Raw genomic sequence first — 6,431 nt, 5'->3', positions numbered from 1 at the left:
CCATCCATCCCTGGTCAATCGCTCCGCCTAACCGCTCATCTCATCCCATTCACTTTCTTTCTCTCTCTTTCTCCCTCCCCCCCATCAGTCCATCCCATCATTTGCTCATCCACCCGCCCCTCCAGTCCCACCCCAGCGGAGATGGGTATTGACATTCTGCATCCGACCTTGAGGACAATCAATCCCATACCCCACATGTCCCCATCACGGTTACGCACACATGCACACACACACACACAATCTGCTGAAACACACTGAGACTAATGCTAACATGCAGCCTAACAATCAGTTAATATGAATATTTCACTCTGTTTCATTTGTGAGGATCGTTCAGAAATGCTCTCTCTCACGCATCCCACTGATTCAAAAGAGTCAGTTTGAAGTCACCAAAAGTTGGTAAAAGATAAATGACATGTTACTGTCAAGATGACTAATTCACCTTCACTGCTAATAAAACAATAACTTGGACCAATCTGTCCACCAGGGGCGAAGGAGGTTACAGTCTACATGCTTGCAGACAGACATCCATCACTTCACCGTCCACGGGCCCACGCACACATTGCAATATTTAACTGTCGTACAGTAATATTTACTGTAGTACACATGCAGTACAGTAAAAAGATGAAAAGTAATTTGTATTTATGAAGCGGAGACATTGGTTGAATTTAAACATGATAAAAAATGAAACAAAAACCATCCTTTCTCCGCTCTTTCCTCACCCAGTGGCCAAGACGAGGGATGGAAAACGGGGCATGGACCAAATAAATCTAAGTAGGATTTGATCTGTTTAAACAAGTCACCAGCTGCATAGTTGAATACCAATAAAAGGGTGACAAGATATTTAGGAGGCACCTTACTGCAGTTGATTTTAATTACTTGTGTTAAGGCGTGAAACAATTCTGTCTTCTTCTCTCCCATGTGGCTGCAGACGACTTCGGGAGGTGAAACCAACAAGGGATCACAGACCGAGCAGGTAAAACCAAGTGAAAACAGTTTAGCAAAATAGTTTTCTGGTTCATGTTAGACCAGATCTTGTGTTTAGACATAAAAGTAGATCTTGGCTTGATCTCACAAGAAATGTCTGCTTATTTGTGAGATGGATAGTTGCACATTTTCTTAAGTAAACCTGACTGATAAAGAAAGCCAAAAAACTGAACTAGAACTGAAAAAAAAATATCCATCTCTGTCAGGTTTCCAAATAAACCCCTGTAAGTTTTCTTTTAATATGCCTTTAAGAACTTTGAGAGCCATAGTTCATGTCGTGCATCGCTGCTAACACATTCCCATTCTGCAGGGAAATCTGTATCTCTCTCTACAATAGCTGCCTTAAAGTAAAAATCTTGAAATTAAATCCTGTTCCAAGATGCAAAGGCTGTTTGCAAAGCTGCACAACTCTTGAATAATTTGTTATTTCATCAAAAATTCCCAATGGAACTTTTTCATTCCAAGGTCACGCAAATCATCAATAGTTCATCAGCAGATCGGATGGCGACAGGATGAATTTATGCTTACCTCTGATTGGAGGGAGATCCATTCTGAGGCGGCGTGCTGGGCGTCCTGGGTGTCCGTGTGCGTGTTCCGCTGACAAATAAACTATGATATTCGTATAATATCCCTACAATATCCCTTTAATGAGTTGTAGTATGACTGTGGAACAAAGTGATTATATGTACTTTTGTGATTTTTTTTTTTTATGTAAGGTTTTAATCTTACTTTATGTTACTTCAGGAGTGTTAGTTTGCTAAAATACTTATATGATGTACCTCTATGGTAATTTTCTGAGATTACTGTGTCTGCGTTGTCTTAAGGGTGTGTGTTTGTATGGAGTGAGAAGGCTGGGAGGATGCTCTTCTCCTCAGGGTGACGCGCCCTCCTCCTCCTCTTCCCGGAGCTCTTCCAGGAGCGGTCTGATCCCGGTGCGTCCTCCTGAAGTCACCTCCTCCTACACCTCCCTAAAAAAACCAACCAGTCCCTTTTACGCACACTGCATCGAAGGGCTTCACTCTCTCTGTCCAAGTTGTAAAGACATTCAAGTTGCAAGAGATGCTTATAAAAACATGCAGCTTTTATGCGGTTTCAAGAAAGAGAGAGAAAAGTGTCCTCAGTTGCAGGAGGAGAAGAAGTGGAAGTATCTCCACCCCACAGTCGAAGGAGCGATGTGAAATACTTGCAGCAGCTTGCAGAGGATTTGGGGTGTTGTTGATGATAATGAAAAGGAAAACTGCAGCTGGAGGAGGCTTTTAAAGTCAGAGATTGAATGCAGAAGTTTAAAAAAAAATCATCCTTTTTTTTCGCTCAAAAACTGTTTCTTTTCCCGTCCTGCTGTAGTTTCCTCTCCTCTCCCCAAGAGATGAATGACTGAGATCTGGATGCACTCTCTCTCTCTCTCTCTCCCTCTCTCTCTCCCTGTCTCTCTCTCACACACACACACACACACAGGCATACAGGCACACACTCCAGTCACCCCTCCTCCTCCCCTCCTCTCTCGCTCACTCCTCTGTCTCTACCCCCTCCCTCTCCCATCACTGAATTCAATTCAATTCAGTTCTGCTTTATGAACATGACGGGGCAGAAGCCAATCGTTGATCCTTTTTAGGTGTCATTGTTTTAATGGATGACTTAAACGTGATACTGTCAATTTCTTTTACTTTCAACTCAAACCAGTTTGTTTTATTTGAAGCTTGACCAGAGTTTGCACTGGTAACACTGGTACCATATAATGGAATCCAGTTAAAAGCCTTTACACAGAAAGATTTTTAATAGTTTTGTCATTTGACATTGTATCAGAGAAGTGTTGATTCATTGTGATGCTCTGGATTATATTGGAAGAAATGGTTCACAGTTCCTAATTATATTCACTTTAATTGGATCAAGCTTTATAGTTTTTACTTTGTTCTCTTTCTGATCAGTGCCTGGTCTGACCAGAAAGTGGCAATATGTCTACAAAATAATAATAACAAAAATAGAAGGTGGCTATTTGAGAATATGAATGGCAAGCTGGCTGATAGCATGCTACTGCTAGCTAGGCACAATAGTCCGCCAAATTAACTGGCTAACTGCCAGATAGAAAGCTGTAGTCACTAACTGGTCAATAAGTTAAAACAAGTTGAATCAATGTATCTACTTAGTGCACTATATTTTCGCACAATGGTTTGGGAGTAACGGATTACATGTGACTGAGTTACATAATGAGATTACAAAAAAAGGTAACTGTACAAAAAAAAGACTTGATCAGATTAGTGTAGGAAAGAAAAAAGTAGTAAAAATTTGGATAATTCAGCAGGAAATATTTTTTAAGTGAATTGAACTGAAAATGGCCGTAAATGAAAGTTGGTCTTTACTGACTTCCTGCAGACTCCTGCTGATTCACTGCTACAGCTCTTTATTTTCATTTTCATTTTCATTTTTATTGGACCTAAAAGCTCAAATAGTCAGAATACAAAGACTCATTGAGGAGAATTTAAAAGAATATATTATTTTAAAGCCAGTGTAATGACCTGCTGACATGACCTGTAATTCTGACTGTGGCCTGGACATGACACCTTTCAGCGAACGTGATTCAGTGTTGATGATTTTTATGACCGAAACCTTATTTTACTGTTCACCACCAAGTTAACTATTTCAGTGTTGTAGGCAATAGAATGAGTGAACAAGGCAGTGATTTCAAACACAGCATCACTTTATTCAGTTGAGTTTATTGTATTTGTACCATCAACTCCTGTCTCATAACTGAGTCGTGGAACAGTTGTAATGTGAAAACTGCAAACCATTTGTTGTTGGTTTTTGTAAAATTCTGAATTACTATGCTTTTAAACATTGTTTTGGCAAGACTGTAGCCATGGTTATGCCAAAAGAGAAAAGGGGGAGGGAGGAGATATTCATTCATTCATTCGTTCCATAAGGACAAGTGACATCACTGACAATATGCTGCATGACTGTAATATGAACCTCTTCCTTTGTGTGTGTGTGTGTGTGTGTGTGTGTGTGTGTGTGTGTGTGTGTGTGTGTGTGTGTGTGTGTGTGTGTGTGTGTGTGTGTGTGAGTGAGTGTGTGAGAGACACAGAGAGACAGAGAGAGTGAGTGAGTGGAAGCTCATGCATGTGCCTGTTTGTGTATGTGCTTTTGTCTCTTTTGGTCTGTGCCCTTACTCAGCAACTTGCAACCATCCGGACGATAGCAAGACACACCAGTGTAGGCATACAAATGCGCACACACACACACACACACACACACACACACACACACACACACACACACACACACACACATTAAAGTAACCGGACACTGGTCCCTAATGGGGGTGGGGGGAGTTCTGTTTCCTGTTGAGGAAAATATCTGAGATGAAACAAACTGCTGATAGAGACATGCTGAGGGGTAATAAAGACAAAGAAAATGTGATTATCTAATAGAAATCAAAAGTACTTTCAAGTGTTTTAAATTTTTTTATCTTGCAAGGGCTAAAGAGTGTTCTTGTATGTAACTTTTTTTTTACAAAAAACAAAACACCCACATGGTAATTCACAAATAAGTAACAAAAAGTACAAAAAGTTATAAACCAGCATTCATGTGACTTTATTTATTTGTATGTTTGTTTGATTTGATGGGTAACAAAGACAGCTCAGATACAAAGGCAGTTTCCCACAATGAAAATGTCTCATTTCAAATGCTCTTCCAAATGCAGCCATATTTTGTCCTTAGGAAGACACAACTTGTATGTCCTTTACAGCCCTCAGTGTCCACAATCCATTCCGTGTTGAGCTGTTGTTTAATGGAACATTCAGTGACCCTCGCCAATTTGTAAAGTTGACAAAGGTTATGAGACCATGTATATATCATTAACATGACCAATTTAAAAAAAACAAATAAGCAACAACAAAACACTGCAATGAAAGCCAGACAGAAACCTTACTGTTATCGGCCTGGACATGTTAATTAGAGTATTACAAAAACATTTAAACTATAATACTTTCTCTAAATGAGGTTTGGTAGGATCATCACAGCTAGCCTATGGTGGCTTTTATTTACACTTCATTCACACTTGCTTCTCAGTGATAATGTAACATTGAAAATTCCCCCAATGATGCCCTAGCAATCATCTAGTCATGCCCGACCAAACTCCTCATCCGAGCAAGTTGTGCGGTTCAGGCAGAAAACGTTTATTTCTAGTTATTTCTTTTTAGAATTGCTAGTGGCATCAATTTATGGATGGCAATCTCTGTCTGTAGGTCTGTTGTTCTACTATTTCTTTCTTAACTCAGTCTTTTTTTTTCAATATATCAACAACTACTGGATGAGTTGCCTTTACATTTTGTACAGACATTCATGCAAATGAATCCTACTGACTTTGATAATCCTGTGACGTTTCCTCTAGTGCCACCTGCAGGTTAAAGATGGATCTACTAGATGGATTGGCACAGAATTTCATGGTTCCCAGAACATGTCTCTGACGACTTTGGTGATCACCTGTCTCAAAACTGTTACAGTGTAGGCCTATTGTTATATAGGATAGGTTGCCATTAAGTTTATTACATTGACATTCATGTCAGGATGAACTGTAATAAATCTGATTTAGCGCCAGCATCAGATTAAAATTATAATTGCCCTCAACTGTACTTTTTCTTTGCTTCTAATGACCAAATGCATGCAAACGCCCTCAACTACAATGGCGAACATAGTAAACATTATACCTGTGCCTTGTATCAGCATGTTAACTCATTGTGAACATGTTAGCATGCTGATGTTAGCATTTAGCTCTAAACCACTGCACCTAAGAACAGTCTCACAGTAGATTCTTATTCTGGTTTGGTGAGGGCTACCTTACTGAGCTATGAAGCAGACACACTGAACACAAAGCAACTACCTAGCAAGCACCCAATGATGCCCTAGCAACTACAAAACAACTTAAAAACCGAGACCCAGAAAACGTTTATACAGAGACTATTATTTCAAAATATATCTTATTAATTCATTGACATTTTTGATTGTTTTTTTTTAAATATTATTTTACATATTATGTTTAAAGATTATATCCTGATACTACTGATCTCTGTTTCTGGATTTATACTATATGTCTATGTCTCTGTATTGAGTGACAGAGAGAGGGAGGGGAGAGATGGAGATATGTTCTGGGTCAGGCAGGGATCAATGTCAAATGGCCTGGTTAACAGCATACAGCTGACAAAGTCATTCATTTCTGCCGGCACTCCTCTCTGGACGCACTCTTCCCAAGTGTGTGTGTGTGTGTGTGTGTGTGTGTGTGTGTCTGTATGATCTGGTTGTGTCATCGTGCTGCACTAACAAATGCCTGCTGGATGGGGAGGAGGCGTCCCACCCATGAAGCACATGGGTGTTAATTTACACAACACATTACAGTATGTCTCTCACGTGAGCAACACTGCACAAACATTTACCGACACACACACACACACACA

The 6,431-nt window shown here is 39.9% G+C and overlaps 1 protein-coding gene across 1 annotated transcript in view; it reads right to left on the bottom strand.

Moving 5' to 3' along the window:
• LOC127364645 (protein sprouty homolog 3) overlaps positions 1 to 2,380 on the bottom strand; it is a 21,889-nt gene extending 19,509 nt beyond the window's left edge. The window contains exon 1 of the mRNA XM_051402317.1: positions 1,513 to 2,380. The gene's annotated coding sequence lies outside the window, so the exon portion shown is untranslated. The remainder of the gene's footprint in view (positions 1 to 1,512) is intronic.
• Between the last annotated feature and the right edge of the window lie 4,051 nt (positions 2,381 to 6,431).

The sequence above is a fragment of the Dicentrarchus labrax genome, unplaced genomic scaffold, assembly GCF_905237075.1.
Source record: "Dicentrarchus labrax unplaced genomic scaffold, dlabrax2021, whole genome shotgun sequence".
NCBI classification, from domain to species: domain Eukaryota; kingdom Metazoa; phylum Chordata; class Actinopteri; family Moronidae; genus Dicentrarchus; species Dicentrarchus labrax.
The sequence above is the reverse complement of the archived record's forward strand: the minus strand, read 5'-3'. Positions and strand labels throughout refer to the sequence as shown.